We start from the raw sequence: 20,493 nt of genomic DNA, 5'->3' as shown, positions 1-20,493 counted from the left end.
ACACCCAACATTGGTGAAGGAAATGCTAACAGTGTGCCTACCCTGCCCCAAAGCCACGGCAGCCACCAGGGCGTGGAGTGTGACCCCCAGGCTGTGACCATGATGCCTCTTCCTGCTTCCCCTGTAAAGAACTCGTCCAGCCTTTGAAGATGCCAAGAAAGTGAGGAGCCCTTTACCGCAGCTGCTTTAGCCTTGGAAGAAAACTCACCTCTTCTTATACTGATGGTCAAGACGTTAAATTGAAACAAAACAACACAACAGCCACGGCGAGAAATTCTCAGTTCTCACAGCCTATCCCGGAGGCAGATGTGAACACAACATCCATGTTTTCTACATAAGGAAACCAATGGATGAAAAGGGGAGTAATTTGAGGGAAAAAAATCCACTTTATCAAGTCTGACTCCTCAGGCAATGCATCTTTGCCAGATGTTTTTGTTTGTCTATTTGTTTGTTTGTTTTTAAGTAGACTCCATGCTTCACATGGAGCCCACCGTGGGACCTGAACCCACAACCCTGAGATAGAGACCCAAGCTGAGATCAAGAGTCGGATGCTCAACCGACTGAGCCACCTAGGCGCCCCTTCCCCAGACTTGTTGATGTATTCTTTAAACTTCTTAAGATTCTTATAATATTCAGGCTATTTCCATATAATATACTGGCTTGACATTGTGGAACATTTCCACAGAATGTAGATAAGAATTTTTCATCTTCGGGGCGCCTGGGTGGCTCAGTGGTTTGGGCTGCTGCCTTTGGCTCGGGTCATGATCTCGGGGTCCTGGGATCGAGCCCCGCATTGGGCTCCCTGCTCCGCAGGAAGCCTGCTTCCCTCTCTCTCTCTCTCTGCCTGCCTCTCTGCCTACTTGTGATCTCCGTCTTTCAAATAAATAAATAAAATCTTTAAAAAAAAAAAAGAATTTTTCATCTTCATCAAATCTTGCATTTACACTAAAAAGTAACATTACTACATAGTAGTAGCATTAGTAGTCTACTACTAGTAAGACAATGGAGTGGCAACTATGTGATTTTGGTTAAGTTACTCAATTTCTGTACTTTATTTCCCTTTTCTGTAAAGTGCAATGAAAATCTACCTCGTAGGTTTCCAAACATTAGAAATATCATGTATCTATTTGGCATGGAACACCATAGGTCCTTTACAGAATGGTTGTAATTACTAGTACAGCTTTTGCACCCTATTCGATTGTATATATTCATCTTTTGTTCTTTGAAAGTATTCTCTTAGTGGGTTTATATTGAATCTCCTTATTTAGATGGCAAGCTTCTAAAGTGCAAACATTATGTTTTCTATTCTTGTGTTCCCCAAATGAGATGCATAGAAATGCTTTGCACCTATTATGCATTCACTAAATATTGTCTGACATGGGGAAATTTTTGTTGTCCTGAATATAATGTGAACTCTGAACACATTTAGCAGATAAAATCTTTGCTCTCTCGTTTGTACTCATGTTCTTGCCCTTATTGGTTGAACCAGGGGGTGAGGGCATTGTCAGCAGGGGTTTACAAGATGGCAGTGTTTTTAGCATTTGCACTTGGTAATGGGGGGGAGGAGAAACCATCATGTGCGTATAAATAATGTACAGTAAGCCAGCAGATGTGAGCACAGAGTTTTCACATTAAAAAAAAAGAGATTTAATAATCTTCCCTGTGAACATAAGAGACTGACTTTATTCACCTTAGGATTTAGACATGTCTGAGCATATCTAGGCAAGTCAGGGGGATCATGGGTTACAGAATTGTACCAAAATTCTGTTTGCATCAGTGGTTCTCAACATCCGCTGTACTTTAGACTCACCGAGGAGCTTTTAAAACTCCCCAGATCAATTAACTCAGAATCTCTAGGGGTAAGACTCAGGCAACCGTATTCTTCAAATTTCCCCAGGGGTTCCAATATGCAGATGAGACTGAGAATTACTGACATGTGTAAGACAGAAGAACGGCCTAGGGTTTGTTCCATTATTGCAGTTTTAATAGCCTTTAGTTTGAGGAAAAGTTATCTTCACTTCCCCAAAAAGACATGAGGAAGAGATGGACCACTTTCCCCTCTTGGTCAGGGTCACACTAAGATACGACGCCCAACACTATGACAATCCACTTATTACCAGTCTGAAGATGAAGCTAGTAAATGGATGAAGGCAGAGCCAAAGAACTTCTGGCTATGGGTTTTTATGTCTTGAAGTTCTTATTTTTAAAATAATCCTTATTTTTAAAACCAGTTGTGGTTAGAGATTAAGAGTAATTTTAGCAAAAGACATCCTAAGGGATATACTTTTCCTAAATCTAGCCCCAAACTCATGCCAGAATCCTTAATTGAAGGGACTACATTAGAAGAGTGAATGAAAATGAGAAGCATCATTTTCTTTTGTGATCACCATGGGATAGTGGGAGCACAAGTTGGCAGCAGCCATGCTGCCACAGCTTCCGCCAGGATGGAAGTAATACCAGCATGAGAGCGAAACTGGAGGCAGCCTTAATTTCAGACATCAGCACTTGGCCATTAGGCATCAGTAGCTTTGATGCAGATGTTTGTAGGGATGGAATCCTTTTCTTCTATCCTCTTAGGTTATGTACCTGAGGCCTGTGACTTAAACTGACAAAAGGCAGATTAACAGGGGAAAAGGCATAGCAATTTTAATTGATGTTAATATTTTTATGTGCATGGAGGCTTCACAGGAAAGTGAAAACCCAAAATGATTATTCAGGGGCTTATATACAATTTCAACAAAGGATAATAAATTGCAGAGAAGTAACCGGACAAACGGAAGCATGTTTGGGCTTCCAGGGATAATAAATTATAGGAAACATATGGGAGAAAATAATGGTGGATAATGGTTATTTAGTCAAGTTTGTTTGTGCAGACACATCTTGGTGTTATCTCTGTCTTGGGTAATAACAGTTGTTCTCTTCTTCTTGGTATGGGAGAGAAGGGCACCTTCAGATGGGAAATTTATGCCCTACCTTTAGGCAGATGGAGGGCAGTGAATTCTTCTTGTGTCTGATTTATCTCAATGGCCTTTACATCAAAATAACCCTTACGCCAAAGTTGTATCTTTTGGGGTGCCATATTCCGATTCCCTTCACCTTGACAGCTGCTTTTGAGTGCAGCAGTGATATTCTTCGGTGGGTACAAGCTGCCGTCCATCTTTCCTTGGGGCCATTTTATACTTAGCAGCAGGGGACATTATATAGGACATTTGGCTTCATGCAATAGAAACACAATCCTTATCTGTCAACTTCAAACAGGTATCTTATTTCTAGATCATCATGGATCTATACCTTTTCTCCTATCATTAGCTTGTGAACATCATACTTTTATTACACTTTGATTCAAGTATTCCTGGTATTAAATTTCAACATTTAAAATATACTACTGTTTTTATAAACCTATTTTGACATTTTTCTTATTATAGTACAAGCCTTTAAAGATGGAAATGTTCTACTCTGTGACCGCTCTCATAAGGGATACAAAACCCAATAGGACAAGGACCCTGCCTTCAAGTAACAAACAGTGAATAAGTGACAGGTAATGTAGAAGCCTTAATTTTTTTTCCAAATCATGTTTTGGAAGCATGGTGGGGATTGGGCTCACCCAGAGCTCTTATTTCAAACCCAAGGGGATAAATCATCACGAAATAGTGCCTTTGTAGTAGTATTTCTTAAAACAACAAACAACTTAGAAATTAATCTACTATTCTGATAAGAAGGAATAAAAATCATGCCTCAATTTACACTTGCTTTCTTATCTTAGAAAATGTTTTACTTTAAAAATAAAAGGAGAGGGGTGCCTAGGTGGCTCAGTCAGTTAAGTATCTGCCTTCGGCTCAGGTCATGATCCCAAGGTCCTGGGTTCGAGCCCCGAATCAAGCTCCTTGCTCAGCGGGGAGCCTGCTTCTCCCCCTGCGTGCTGCTCCCCTGCCTGCTGCTCTCTCACTCTCTGACTAATAAATAAAATCTTTAAAAAATAATATAAATAATAAATAAAAGGAGAATCTGAACTTACTTCAGGAACTTACTGTAAGCATTGGGGAAAAAAAAAAGTTAACGTGTTTTGGTAAACTGAACTATTTCCCACCCTCCTTAGGTATTTGTAACATTGAAGTAAGAAGATTTGTACTACTCTCCCCAAATAAAATCAGAAAATAGTACAGAAGCTGCTTCTGTCAAAGAACACATCTCACCTCCTCCTCCCTTCTGTCACCAGCTCCTTGTTTCCCCAGTAGCTGGGAATCACCGAGCTCATGAATAGTTGGAGAGGGAACCCTTCACTGGCTCCACGGGAAAGTTAGTGAGATTCGTCTCCGAATCATGGAGCCCGGCAGAAACCCTTTCAATTTTCTTTCTTATGTCAGATCCCCCGGTACCTGTCCTGTCAGTTTCCTCCCCCTTCCTGCTCAGGACCTTGTTTTTAACTGTCAGCTGTACACGGACCAGATAGGAGATTTCAGAAATGGAGGAGGACTTCTGGAGATGTGAGAGAGAGAGAGAGAGAGAGAGAGAGAGAGAACGAGCGGGGAGAGCAGGAGGCAGAGACAGAGGGAGAAGCAGACTCCCCGCTGAGCAGAGAGCCCGTCTTGGGACTGGACCCCAAGACCTCAGGATCCTAACCTGAGCTGAAGGCAGACACTTAATGGCCTGAGCCTCCCAGGCGCCCCTGGACTTGGTTTTTAAAAGTAGCCCGGGTTTCGTCAGTCCCATCAGGCTGACTCAGAGTTTGTAATAGACTTTCAGTTGTAATAATGAGCAGTGTTCATAAACTGGTTCTTTGCTAGAGTTGAGGAAACCCTAGTTTCCCATGAACCCCTCCCGCAAAGCTCAGAAAGTTCCTCTGGGGTAGTTTTATTCGACCGCACCTGCAGTCTCCTGTTTCCCTGGGCACTGCCAACATTTCACCTTCACCTCCCTCAACCGATGTGACTTGAGATTCAGGTCACTCTCGGCCTCTTAGGACTGAGTGGTAGTCTCAACCCCCTTTCATGGGTGACACCCATCCTGCAGTCACCTCTCAGGAATGGAGAGACCACCCCACACATGCCCAGGTTCATTCCTCCTAATAGCTTATCATGCATTACTGTCTGCTGCTCTTGGTGACTCCAACTGTGAGGATTTTTTTTTTTAAGATTTTATTTATCCATTTGAGAGAGAGACAGAGGGAGCATGAGCAAGGAGAAGGTCAGAGGGAGAAGCAGACTCCCCATGGAGCTGGGAGCCCAATGCGGGACTCGATCCCGGGACTCCAGGATCATGACCTGAGCCGAAGGCAGTCGTCCAACCAACTGAGCCACCCAGGCGTCCCCAACTGTGACGATTTTTATTTTGTTGGTAGGTTCATGTTTCAAACAGCCTTCTTCAAGACTTTGTTAAAAATCCCTGTGTTTGAGAGCAGTCCAAGAACTCCCTGGGATTATACGTGTATATATTCACAGATGACCCCTCTCCTTTGGGATGGTTCGGCAGAATCCTTAAACTAAGCTTGAGGATTTTTGCTTGGTCTGTCATATGAATTCCTTCTGGGAGTCTCTTCCACTCCTGAAGTAATTAGATCCTAGGATCCTGGGTGAATATCCTCAGGAAATCCTGGATTTGTGTGAATTTGCTACAGGTACGTGATTTAGATATTTTCTCTGAGATCCCGTTTTTATAGAGAAGGTCTATGTAGGGAAATAAATAAGATTTGGGGAGGATAGTCAAAGTAGTTAACTTAATCATTTTTTAAAACTTTGTATTTATTTTTATTTAGTTCACATATAGTGTATTATTAGCTCAGGGGTAGAATTTAGTGATTCATCAGTTGCATATAACATCCAGTTCTGCTTGTATGGAGTGACCTCCTTAATGCCCATCTCCAAGTTACCCCATTCCTTCCAACCACATCTCAGTTTGTTCCCTATAGTTAAGAGTCTCCTATGGTTCGCCTCCCTATTTTTATCTAATTTTTATTTTCCTTCCCTTCCCCAATATTCATCTGTTTTGTTCCTTAAATTCCACACATGACTGAAATCGCATGGTGTTTGTCTTTCTCTGACCTATTTCACTGACATAATACCCTGTAGTTCCATCCATGTTGCAAATGGCAAGAGTTCCTTCTTTTTGATGGCAGAGAAATATTCCATTTTGTTTTTATACCACGTCTTCTTTATCCATGCATCTGTCAATGGACATTTGGTCTCTTTCCAGAATTTGGCTGTTGTTGATAATGCTGCTATAAACTTTGGGGTGCAAATGCCCCTTTGAATCAGTATTTTTGTATCCTTTGGATAAATAACCTGGTAGTACAATTGCTGGGTCATAGGATTGTTCTATTTTTAACTTTCTGAGGAAACTACATACTGTTTTCCAGAGTTAACTTAATTATTGTTACCTTTCTTTTTAAAGGCAATTAGTTAAAATGATTCAAGTAGTGGTCAAATTCACTCTTGCTGAAAACTCTAATGATATAGAGAAATATTGAGTCCCATGTTTCAGCCTCTTTAATTTCCCCAGCTAACTTTTTTCTCTAATCATAAGCATTCTGAGTATTTCAGCATGTGTCACTGAAGACATTATATTATATCTTTGCCTACATAGGTAAATATAGAAACAGTTGTGACATTTGTTTCTTTTAGTATAATGGGATTTTAGTGATATTCTGTGTAGTTTCCCCACCCCCCCTTAAAAACTTCTTAGGAAGCTCTCCTTGCTGGGGTGCCTGGGTGGTTTGGTTGTTAGTGTCAGCTGTTGGCTCAGGTCATGGTCCAGGGTCCTGGGACTGAGTCCCACATTGGGCTCCTTGCTCAGTGGGGAGCCTGCTTCTCCCTCTGCCTGCTCCTCCTCCTGCTTGTGCTCTCTATCTCTGACAAGCAAATACATAAAATCTTAAAAAAAAAAAAAAACAAAAAAGAAAGCTCTCCTTACTGAGACGCATACATCTACCTCATTCCTTTTAACTGCTATGCCTGTTCCATACTATTACATCATAATATACTCAACTGTTCCTCTCGAAAGAGACATTTGGTGGTTTCTGATTGTTTGCTATGGTAAGAAATTCTACAGCAGCATTGTTACAAAATATGTACAAAAATATGTATTTAACTTTGTGAATAAGCATGTCCTTAAGATAGATTTCTTGCAGTGGGTTTGCTGAATCAAGGGATAGGTACATTTCACTATTGATAGAAACTGTTAGAATGGCTGTCTCCATTTCCCCTTCCTCTGACACTGAGTGCAGAGTCTGACAATCAGCTGATTCTTTTGGTGCAATTAGGGAATCACCAGGATTTTGCACCAAGAGCCAAGGAGTGATTTTGGCAGATATTTCAGAGTACACTGGACTCTTGGGCTATTGAAAGCAGTCTTTCAACATCTCGGTTGCAGATTCTGATTCAGGAGATGAAACAGGCTTTGTGCACTCGTGGTTTCTGAAAAAAAGCATTTCCTTTCTTGTCTGTGAGGTCTCTTTCATAACGCTGTGTTTTATTAATACTACTTGCACGGCACGCTTTCCAGCCTCAGCAGTAGTTTGTGTTCTGCCCGTAGTGTGGTTTCGGCGGTTAGTGGGTCAGTTGTAAATATCTGACCTGGATTGTAGGGGGAAAAGCCTTACCCTCCTCATTAAAGACTCAGGCAGGGGAAACTGAAACCATTTTTTTAATCCTAGAAGTTGTTCCCTTTGGCTTTCCCACAGCTTACATAGGAGAGACACGACCAACTGCTAGTTCACCTCCAGTGAACAGCGACATTCCTGATGCGTCTTTGAGGAATGAGCCTGCATTCTGTGGCTGCTAAGACCCTCTAGGTCTGCTGTCATCTCTTGTCCCTGGAATGGCCCGACTCTCAATTCCCTAGGACCTGCCATCTTTCTTGAGCTGGGGAATTAAAATGCTATAGTCTTTATGACACTCTATGTATTGCACTTTATGGTAATACATTTTCCACAGTGTGAAAAGCTGTGCAAAATGAACTCACACCCGCCATGTTAGGCGGAGTGGAGTGGTGATGGGGAGGAAGGAGACGGCTGTAAAAATAGGGAGTTTGGAGATATTTTAGACTTGGGAGTATTAGGGGAAGGCAGCAAAAGCCACAGTCTAGGCAAATTAAGCAGAGCATTTGTGGAGAGCTTGCTAGTTGCAATATATGCTTATTTCTAAACCCCGTGACGACCCGATGAAGGAATGCCATTTCCTCATCTTAAGATGCGATACTGAGGCTCAAAGAGGCTATAGACATGCTCAGAGCCTCATGACTAATAAGTGATCGTGCAAGATTCAACCCTCATTTGTCTTATTTCAAAATCCTGGTGGTTCTCGCAATAATGCAGTTTCTACCAGTTTATTGCGATACACAATAAATTTTTTTTAGTGTATCTCAAATATTCTATCTGGGTATATTTTACTAAAAAGTTATTCATCATTTATCTGAAATTCAAATTTAACTGGACCTCCTGTATTTTCATGTGCTAAATCTGGCAACCCTAGGCTCCCGAACCTATTCAGAGCCAAGAGAAGGGATGGGGGATGGGAAAGGACGGGACTCTCTCCCCTTCTCTCCATTTTTCCTTTTTCACCCCCCTTTTTCTCACCTCCTTAAATTTCTTCCCCTGTTTTTCGCAAGATAGCATGACCCATACCTCATGATATTCTTGCCTACCCTCTAGATTTTGATTATAGTTTCTAGGAAGAACCTGGCTATTGCCTTAAATCAACTGGCCTCGTGAGGACGCTGTGAAGCCTCTCTCATTTCCACTTTGGACAGCAAAGCCAAAGGTGGCTAATCTCTGTTTTAGATAATGCAGGAGATACATTCTTTAGGATTAAAGTTGTCCGATTTTAGCTTGATACAAAAACTATTCTGAAGAAAAGATATGCAAGAAACACGGGGTAATTCTGCCCAAGGATGATTAGCTCTATTTGATCTCCCTGGGTTGTAAATCAAGCAATCTCTACAACCATGTGACAATCACTGTTTGTGGCTCCCTGCAGGATTCAGCGGTAACATCCTATCCTTGAAAAGAGAATAAAGGCACTAAAAGAGAAATACATGGAAATGGTGCTTCTTACAAAGCGTGACAATGTCTGTGGACACCAAGCTGTATGCCACTGGTACACCATCAAGACTGGGACAGTTTAAAATGGTGGCTCTGGGTGTCTAGAAGTGGTGATGTCACAGACTCATGTGGTCAAGCCAGGGACGTATATGGTGGTCGGCGGCGGGTGTGTGTGTGTGTGTGTGTTGTAAAACCAGATTGTTATTGAAGTTTTCTGTTGAGCATTAGCCTCAGCATTGAAGAAACCCTTGTGATTTCCTGGCCAGGTTTGCTTCTGGCTATTCTGAGCCTGGGAGCTGCCAAGGTCTAGGAGGGTACAGGCACTCTGTGTCTACTCGCTATGCCTAGGGGTGATCGGGAGTGTTGGCTGCAGCTCCAACTGGCACAGTGAGTGGAGGACTGGTTGTCCAACCACCTTGCCAGTACTTAGGGCCAAACTTAGAAAAACCCGTGAAACAGGAATTTGGTTTTTGGCACCACCTCCCTCTTGTGCCACACCTCTTTCCTGTGACCCAGGGTAGCTGTCACATCTCAATTTCCTGACTTCCAGGCAGTGATCTGGGTGAGAGCTTGTCCTAGAAGGCATTGGTGTTTTGCCATTTATAGGGAACTTCTGGAAGCCCCAGCACCCTAGCAATGCATAGGGAGGCTTTCTTAACAGAAGAATTTTAGACACCATGACACCATGATTGGCAACCTCCATGTCATCCTTCAGAGGTGGAACTCAGAGTCACCTCTGCTGATACTGACCATGACAGTCCAGGCCCTGGTGGCTGGAACATCACTGTGCTTCCCACAAAGACATGTCTTTTTTTTTTTTTTTTTTTTTTAACCTCATCTCAATATTCCTGCTGGAGTTGGCAATAAACTACCCACCAATATAAATGGTAGTAGGGTCTTTAATAACATCACCTTAGATGTGCTTCAAGAATTCCAAAGGTACTGGGGCGCAAGGTTGGCTCAGTGGGTTAAGCCTCTGTCTTTGGCTCAGGTCATGATCCCAGGGTCCTGGGATCGAGCCCCACATCAGGCTCTCTGCTCAGCAGGGAGCCTGCTTCTTCCCTCTCTCTCTGCCTGCCTCTCTGCCTACTTGTGATCTCTCTCTCTGTGTCAAATAAATAAATAAAATTTAAAAAAAAAAATTCCAAAGGGACTTAAAAGAAATTTGGCGTTCCATTTCAGAAGTGTGGTGTCAAACAGCACACTTTATTTTGGGGGGTCTGTACTTCTCTGCAGCCTGAAAAACTTCCGGTAGAGTAGTTTTTCAATCTTTCCTGAGTTATTATACATGTAGACTGATAAATGCACTTTGGCGTAAGGAGCTATTACTGAATCAACATGAAAAATGATTTGCCAGTCTTGTGGCAACTGATGAATCATAGCAAGATATTTGGAGTTTTTACTACGTTCTTTCTTTTTAAAAAGATCTTATTTGTTTATTAATTTGAGAGAGAGAATGAGCGAGTGGGGGAAGAGGCAGAAGGAAAGGGAGAGGCAGAGACTCTCAAGCAGATTGTGCACTGAGCATGCAATGCAATGAGGGGCTCGATCTCTAGACCCCGAGATTATACCTGAGCTGAAACCAAGAGTCAGACACCTTATTGACTGAGCCACCCCAGGCACCCCTGCATTTATGATCTTATTTTCTAATTATAGTATTAATGAGCATTAGTTGGAACAGTGTAGAAATTACAGAAAAGGTATAGCAAAGAAAACATTCTTCCCTTTAAAACCTCTTTCTTTGGAAGGAGAAGGACATGGTCCAAATGCCTTCCATGCCTGTATACTCAATCTACTTAATGTCACAGAACAGACAAAGGACAAAGTGGAATATGTAAGGGCCAGAAAAATAGGGAGTCTTATTATTTTTTTAATGGAGTAAATTTTGACCAAAAAATGCTTTTCTTTTATCATCTGAATATAGGAAAATGTATTTGACACTTGACATCTCTGAAAAGATAAAGTTTAGACCTTAAGATTGGCCATGAGGTTACTTTGACTCCTACTCTACAAAAAGGATTGTTTTCATCAAACTCCAAACCTCGGCACTGATAACAGAAAACCTCAGCCCACAGCAATCTCTATCCTCTGGGAGCATCTGGGTGACATAGTCCATTAACTACCTGTCTCTTGATTTTAGTTCAGGTCATGATCTGAGGGTCATGAAATTGAGCCTGGCATCAGGCTCCTTGCTGGGTGTGGAGCCTGCATACGATTCTCTCTCTCAGGGTACCTAGGAGGCTCAGTCAGTTGAGTAGGTCTGACTCTTGGTTTCTGCTCAGGTCATGATCTCAGGGTCCTGGGATTGGGCTCGGTGTGGAGTCATTCCATGCTCAACATGGAGTCTGCTTGTCTCTCTCTCTCCCTCTGCTCCTCCTCTTTCTTTCCCTCTTTCATAAATAAATAAAATCTTAAAAAAAAAAAAAGATTCATTCTCTCCCTCTCTCTCTGCCCCTCTCCACACCTCTCTCCCTCTCTCTTAAAAAAGAAAAAGTCTAGAACCCTTGGAGGTATGAGTTTAAGAAATGAAGTTGGGAATAAATTCTGAATAATTTTCCAAATTATTACCCTGGAAATGCTACAGAAGGTTTATCAACAGGCTCCAAAGGAAGTTCTACAAAAATTTGCCTATCTATGTGTGTTGTGACAGCCCTGTCTGAATAATATGGCACTGTCTCAAAAGAGACTATTTAAAGAGACTCATCACAATATAGTCTTTCAGGTATTTTTGTTTTTAATGACATGGCTTTGGTTTTAGCGTAAAGCTGCCTTATTCTTTTAATTTTTTTTTTTTTTTTTTTTTTTTTTTTTTTTTTTTTTTTACTTAAAACATGCCAGAAATGCTGTCTTACTAAATGCCAAATTCTTTTACATATTGGGGTTGGCTTCTTGGCTTTCTTTGTAAATCTGTTGAAGCTTCTCAGAGTATCTGATCTGAAATAGCCCCCACACCCACTCCCTGCTTCATTTTATCAAAGACTTGTGGTGACTGGTTTTTCATATTTGGTTCCCCTGTAGAATATGTGCTTCATGAGAAGGGGACCCTATCCATCTTGTTTCTTGCTGTTTCTCTAGGGCTTGGCACAGAATAGTTTCTTAAAAGATCCTTTTAAAATAATGGATGAAAAAATGAATGAATCTCTTCTTGCACATCTTTTATTGACTATTTAATAATTGTTAGTGAGTGCTACTTTTTTTTATTCTTTTACCAAATTTTTCCTGATGGTTCTTGCATGTTTTCCTTCCCAGCAGACTTTAATTGCTTTTCCAAATTTTGTATCCAATCTCATTTGGTTTTTGATTAAAAAATGCATTCCACTTTTAAATTTGTGAATGCTTGGAACATTTGTAATATTGGCTTACCATGTGCAAATATGCTACATCTTTTCATTTATTAAAAAGTATCTTCTTTTATGTGCTATGCCTAAGAAAAATGAGTTCCCACTTTTTATGGTAAAATGAGAGGCACCAAAATCACTTGCAAGAATTTTAATCTATAAGAAACAAATAAATTTAAGCTTGGAAATCTGGAGTTGTAGGTGCTAATTCCAATTGTACCCCAGGTTGTGTGGTTTTGGAATGTGGCCAAAGGATAACCAAAGTTCAAACTACCTAGGCCACTATCAGGGGCTGGGCTGGAATGGAGGATGAGGAGGAGCATCTGCAATGGTTGGATAAGTTCTAGGTAATCATTATCTTCTTCAAGAATAGATGAAATATTACCTACACGTCTACAGTGCCTCTTCAGCTATTTTTAAATCTGAGAAGTTCTGGAAGCTGGAAGTGTTTTTAGTCATCGAATCTGAACTGACATGAGGCTATAGTTTTTAATCTGTCCCCTAATGAGAAGATTCACATTTGGTTGTAAGAATATGGGGACCTGTTCTGGACCCTTTTACAGGTGGTTTGTCATAACAAACCTTGTGATATTTCTAACACCTGAAATCTGACTCAAGATTCAAATAAAGAATTTGCAAGCTTTCGATTGCTAAATTGCCACATCTCAAATCTTTAGGATAATATATATTTTTTTTAAATCACAGTTGCTGGGGATGTCTATTGCTTGGTTATAAAATGAAAGAATTTATTGAATAAATGTTCTTCGACAGTGGCTTTGGTAAGTAAATGAATTAAGTAATTTTCCAGACACAAGCTCTAAGTTTTGAGTGCTGAATGGTGCTTAAATTGCCCTTTCTGTATTATAATAAATACCACCCCCGTCCATTCAATGCCTCCACGATTTCTTCTAGACTTGTTGTTAATTCTAAAGCCATGTACTATTCTGGACAATGCTCTGAAAGGGGAATTCTGTAAAGAAGACCATTCAGAAAAATGACAGAGATGACAAATAACTCTACTGTAAACCTCTCCATTACACAGTAAGACTGAATGAACTCACTATTGTAACCACTGTGACCTAGTAGTGTACACATTAATCTGAGGAAGAATTTAAAAGAATTTAGTGAAAGGGGTTTTTCTCTAGCTTTCCTTTTCTAGGTTCCCATTTCTTAAGTTTCTAGTTACACATTCTCTCACTTATTATTTGCTTGGTTAAATTCAATTTTTCTGGTACCATTTAAAAAAAGGTTTTATTTATTTATTTGAGAGAGAGAGAAAGAGGGTGTAAGCAGGGGGAGTGGGTTAGGGAGAGAGAGAAGCTTCAAACAGACTCTGCGCCTAGCACGGAGACTGACACGAGGTTAGATCTCAAGATCTTGAGATCATGACCTGAGCTGAAACCAAGTTGGATGCCTAACTGACTGAGCTACCAGATGCCCCTCTATTACCATTTTTGAACAAGGCTTAGTCTCATTCCTGACTGCATTCCAACTTAGAGTAAAAGTTTGGTACATTCTGCAGATTGTTTTTAAGAATACTTTTTATTTGTCTTTGGAGTGAGAAATGGACGCAGCGAGTGATGAACACGAGCCCTGGAATAACAGGGACTGGCATTTTCATCCTAGGCCCACACTTATCCCTCGAGGGTAAGTAGGCAGAGCTCAGCTTGGTGGGGCCAGGCCCACCGTGATGCATATCCAGATTGTGCCCTGCTCTAGGTCCCACTCGATTCACCAAGAGGGTTGTAGTAGGTCGAGTTGTGGTCCCCCAAAAGAAGTCTAAGTCGTAACTTCTGGTATCCATGTGTGTGACCTTGTTTGGCATAAGGATCATTGCAGAAGGCATTCAGTAAAGGATCTCGAGATGGGATAATTCTAGATTAGCCGGGTGGGCCCTAAATCCAGCGACAAGTATTCTTTTAAGAAGAGAAAAGGACGTAGACAGGGAAGAGGAAACATAGGAAAGTATTTCTTTACAAAAAGATGGGGGTGGAGATTGAAGCAGTGAGTCTACAAACCATGGAAAGCCAAGGATTGTCGGCAAGCACCAGAAGATCAGAGGGAGGCAGGGAAGGGATTCTTCCTCAGACACTCTGGAGGAAACCATCCTGCTGACAATTGGATTGGAGACTTCTGGCTTTCCCAACTCTGAGCATAGATTCTCTTGTTTTAAGCAACCAAGTTTGTAATAATTTGTTGCAGCAGCACTAGAAAATTAACACAGGTGCTTTTTGTATGGCCACTTCAGGGGCCAGGGATGCCATTTTCTAAAACTGTACAGAATTCTCTGTAGAGCTAACAGTGGCCCTGAGTCCCCTGATGTGACCCCTGCTCACTTCCTGGGTCACTGCCTGCCATTCTCTCTCTTCACTCCCATTCCTTTGGCTAAGTCCTGTTTGCCAGAACTTAAACTTCAAAATTCAGCTCAGGGAACTCACTGTTTCATTTCCCAACTGCAAGTCAGGTTATGTTCCCTGCTGAGACCTCCAGGCCATGTCTGTCAATATTCATGATATCATGTTGTATTCTCCACTTGGCTTGCTTCTCCTATGGTCTACAAGTTCCTTATGAGTTGTGTGAACGTTCTTGGACCTCTAGCAACTGGCAAAGCTCTTGTCTCATAGTAGGCATTCCAACGTTTATAGAACCAATGGAAAAAATGTTGAGTGGCAGGGCTACCAGGATGGGGAGTTGAGCTTTGGTGAAGGCAACTCCCATATGTGGGGTTTTCCCCTCCACACCCACCACTAAGCAATTCTCCAATTCCCAGCAGACACTGACCAGGTCCCACAGATTTAACTCAAGTCGGATACTATCTTCCTGGAAACAGTGTTAGATCTCATAGATTAAATGCTTGGTCCCACAAGACTGCTCCCACTCCAGATGCCAGTCACAAGTTCCTACCTGTGCTTCTGACCAGCTGGTTGTAAGTCCATGAACCCCTCCTTGAGTTCAGTTGATTTACTAGTCTAGCTCCCAGAACTCAGGAAAACAGCTTTATTTACTACATTACCAGTTTACTAGCTATAACTCAGGAACAGTCAGCTGTGAGAGATGCATAGGGTAGGTTATGTGGGGAGGGCCAGGGATCTTTCATGCGTTCTCTGAGACTACCACTCTCCCTCGATCTCCACATGTTCACTAATTCAGAAGCTCCCAAACACTGTACTTTGGGGATTTTTGTGGAGGCTTCATCAGGTAAGCCTGATGGACCGTTAACTCAATTTGCAGCCACTCTCCAGAGAAGGGAGGATGGAACTGAAAATTCCAAGCTGCCAATTATGGCTTGGTCTTTCTGGGCACTAGCCCCATACAAGAGCCCAACCAAAATTGCCTCATTAGAACAAAAGACATTCCTATCATCCTCGAAATTCCAGGGAATTTAGGAGCTCCATGTCAGGATTCAGGATCAAAGACCAGAATTAGAACAAAAGACGCTCCTAGTGTTCTTTTGACTTTTGAATTTACAAGGGTTTTAGGAGCTCTGTCCCAAGAACTGGGGCAGAGACCAACACATATGTTTTCTACTATTTCAGAGCAACAGAATAAAAGTTTGGTTCCAACTTCAGTGAGTATGGAGAGGGAGATCCTCCTGAGTTGTAAACATCATGGAGTATTTCTAGTAAAGAGAACTCTAGGGGGTCAGGGAACGATAAATCTGTCTTTTTACCTCCAGGCTGCTTAACTAAATATTTCCCAGCACGTTTCCCCAGTGAACATGTATGGTTTTGATTTTGCCAACCCTTTCCTATTTCTCCCCTAAATATCTTAATTAAATAAAATTAATGTTCTATATTTAAGAAATATTTATAGCTCTATTCTTCAGTTAATTTTGGAATGATTTAATTCCCATTCTTGTGGCAAGAACACACAGGTTGTCAGCCTAAAATGGGGCCTCTAGAGTCAAACTATCTGGGTTTGAATTCTACCTTCGCCACTTAACCATCTGTGGTGGGTTGTATGTTCTCAGGTGGCCACAACAGCTCTCTGTCCTTCATGGTCTTTCTTAGAAAGGGTATCAATACTACTCTTACCAAGGTGGGGAGGGAGTGAATTTCTCCCCTTGAATCTGGACAGGACTGCAATTATTATAGAAATGAAATTGTGTGACTTCCAAGACCAGGTCTAAAAGGCACACATGGACTATTACTCAGCAATAAAAAGGACCAGCTATTGATGCACACACAGTTGGATGGATTTGAAAGGCTTGAGCTGTAGTGAAAAATCCAATCTTAAGAGTTTACAACTATATGATTTCATTTATGTCACTTTCTTAAAATGATAAAACTGGAAAACCATTGAGTGGTTGCCAGGGGAGAAGTATGGGGCTGGGAGAGGTGAGAGAAACTGTAGAGGGAGAGCATGAAGGTGTCCTTTTGTGGAACTGGTTTTTATGTTGAATGTGACTATTATATGTGTCTTAACATGGAATCAAATTGCACAGAACACAGACATGCACACTCAAGAACACACAAAGGAGTGCATATAAAAACGGGCAAAACAGAACATAAATTCATAGCCTAATCCAAAGCATTGAGCAAATGTCAATTTCCTGGCTATGACCTTGGTAAGACCACAGTATTAGGGGAAGCTGAATAAAAGGCTCATGGGACTCTAAAGCTGTATTTCAACTTCTTACTAAGTCTATAATTAACCGAAAAAAATTTTTTAAAGGCAATATAGCTTTTACCTGTCCTGTAGGGATGCTTGCTCTCAGAGCCCAGCTGGGACGCAATAGGGAAAGTCCAGGCCACGTGGAGAGGTCTTGGTCTTGCAAGACATCTTGCATCCTAGCCAGCAGACACATGAGTGAGGAAACATGACAGGAAAAAGACAACTCCAGCCACAGCCACTGCCTGACTACAACTGCACGGGAAACCCCCAGCGAGAATCCCAGACCACCTTGCTCAGTGCAGTCGACCTCAGGAACCACGAGAGAGGTAAGAATAAAAGGATTAATGGGTTTTAAGCCACTGCATTTTAAGATAATTCTCTCTGCAACAAAAGATGAACAGAGTACCATCAGCGTGATCCGGGCACCTCTGTGCCTCAATTTCTTTATCTATGAGATGAAAACAATGGTACCTGCATCACAGGGCTCCTGCAGCCATGAACCAGGTTATCAAGTAAAGGATCTAGGGCAGTGTTTCCATGAGACTGGTAAATATTAGCTACAGGTTTTATTACTGTGGATCCAAGTTATAACAAAAGGACAATCAAGATAGGGACTAACCCATTTAGCTCTGGGTCAATTTCAGAATGACACTCAATGACTTGTCCTGTCTTATCCCCAGCCATTGAGAGTGAACCCCTGGAACTTGGCAATAGAGTGGCTTCTATCTTGAGCGCATCCTTAGATGACCTCTATCCTCCAGTTTGCCTGTGGGATAAATGTTCATTCTAAATATAAATGATGGTTTTATTAAGTTATCCCCTCCCCCTCAACCCCAGAGGGAGTAGCTTTTTTCTTCTCTATGAACACAAACCTTTAGAGCAAAATGTATTTGTGGGTGCTAATCTGTTCCTTGGAGTCAAGAAATGTTTCTTTTTGGAGAATGTCTATTGCTTGAAGAACACTTGAGTTATTTAGCAATAAACAGCATGAGGAAAAGCCTTATTCTCATTTTTTTTCCCCAATTTGAGCACAGAGTGTGCTAAATCAAATGATCTCTAAGGCTATCTAAGATCTAAAGAACTATAATTCCTACTTTTATTTCCTGACTCTGTAATTCCTGCCAGCATCCGGATGGGTCAGGCCAGAAGGGAAGAGAGAAGAGAGAGAGAAGAACCCATAGGAGGGCGGGCAGAATTGATTACGAGGGGCCTGGGGTCCTGAGATCACCCCCAGGAAGCCTGAATTCCCTCCAAGGGCTGATGCCTGGTCAGAAACCAAGGAGGGGTCATTTCATCCATTTCATCCAGTGTGGTGACTGCAACTGCCAGGCAGAGCAGGGACGCAATAGAAACCCTTGGACAGCATTTGGAAAAGCACTTTGAACTTCAGACTTGGGAAAATGCCAAATCATTAACCCTTAGGTTCCAGTTCTTGCCCCTGACCAGTATGGGTTTTTGGAGGTTTACCTTCGCATCTAGATTCAATGTGGCTTAGTCCTGCCAACTTTGTCAGTAATATTTAATCCCTAGACAGAGATCAGAGAGAAAATTGATGTCGGGGACTGAGGGGAGGTGGGGCAGGGGGTTATGGAGGGAGATACTGGAGAAAGCACAAGTCTAGACACACACACACACACACACACACACACACACACACACACACTCAGCAGAGGTATCTTTGGTTACTGACCATTATCATTCAGGTTTTCACAGCCAAAGTAGCTTTAAATGCAAATGTGCATTGTATCTAAGAGGTTCTGAGGAAAAATATCAGAGAGTTGCCTGAAAACGAGGACAAATATCCCAACAGCCTGGGAATCCAGAACTCGTGACTTACAAATGACCCTGCTTTCCAGAAGGGCCACAGCTGGCCCTGCCACTCTCCTTACCCATCACTGGGAGATCTTAGAGGATTGACAGTGACACCAAACCCAGTTTAGCTGTTTGAGAGAGTCTCTGGGTCCAGAAGTGGAAGAAGGAAGGAGGGAAGTTGAAAACAGGCTGGAAAGCAGACCTCAGAGACAGTCTCCCACACACACAAACTGCTGCTGCCAGGAGGGGGAATAAAGTAAATAACACACCTTAAATTGTATCCATTAGGAATCACTTGCAATTAATCATCACCACTATCATCATCCTCTTTACTTTAAAATGGATACTATTAACCAACGAAAACCTTGTGTAAATGTGCTCTATCCCGTGGCTTTTTCTTAAACCTTTCCCATAGTTCTCGGATTTTGTCCATTGAGAACTACCATCAGAGAAGCTTGTGAACCTAGAGATTCCTGGAGCTCTGCCTTCAGCGACTGATTCAGTAAGGGGAGCCTGGGAATCTGCATTTGAATATCCTACTGGGGGTTTCCAATTGAATATTCCCAACTGAGTGTTCTGTTCACTCTGGTGTGTCTCATATGGGGGGTCTTTGGTTCATATTTTAAGAAACTTTTGATCTAGCTGCACTGAGCAAATGGTAGTTCGCCTTCTCGTCTGCTGTTTGCTCGCTGACCCTGGACAAGTTACCTTTATCCTGTGGGCTTAGTGTCCTCCTGAGTAAAATGTAGTGATAAGATGATGGTGGAAATGAACTGAAGATGCACGTAAGAGACACCCATAAGAGATGACACACACAAATGTGAGTCCCCTCAAACTGTACCCCAGCTACATACTGAAGACTTACTCCACTGCTTGTACAAGAATCTGTGCTCTAGTGCACCAAACAACTGATTTATGCAAACTTTTATAAAACATGGTCTAATTGCAAGCTTGCAACTTGATTGAACCTGGGACCAAGTTAATCTTATTTACGGAACACCATGTGACCAGAAACCACTTACTTCCTCATGCTACAAACTATCAGTATAAATGCTCAGGACCTTTACTTTGCACAGAACTCTGTCTATACACTCCTTTCCATAACTCCAGTTTCCATGCAGTATTTCCACTTATGCACCTCAACCATTCTCACGTACGACTGTGGTTTGTCACCCTCGCCCCGTCTCAGAACTCTGCAGGGACTCACTCTTCCCGTTTCTTTGTATTTCTTTCCCCATCTGCCCTACCCCCCCAAAATAGTAACTGATTTATTTTCCATAAGGTTAACATATATGCTTAAGACACGCGCATGTCAATTAAGACTAAAAGTTCAAAACTACTCTGTATTTGAATAAACAACAAAACTGGATCTTCCCTAAGCAATTGATGTAATTATTGAAATACATGATTTATATTTGTGTTATGAAAGTTGCCTGTATAATTTATACATATGGGCCTTAAGTGCTGATTTAAAATTATATATAATCTGCCCAGCAACCCCCCCTCTTTGAGTAGTATGAGTGTGAGTATCAGAGATGACAGAGAATGTCAGTTGAGAAGATGAGAATGTTGTAAGTTTCATATAGATGAGTAAAACACTAATTTAAAAATCTTAGTATGCCTTTTAGAGTATGATTATCGAGAGTTGCCAGTGATTGTCTTTTAGTTTATGTTCACCTTGGTCCTGAACATCTG

This window comes from Mustela nivalis, assembly GCF_964662115.1.
Source record: "Mustela nivalis genome assembly, chromosome: 11".
Classification (NCBI taxonomy): domain Eukaryota; kingdom Metazoa; phylum Chordata; class Mammalia; order Carnivora; family Mustelidae; genus Mustela; species Mustela nivalis.
The sequence above is the reverse complement of the archived record's forward strand: the minus strand, read 5'-3'. Positions refer to the sequence as shown.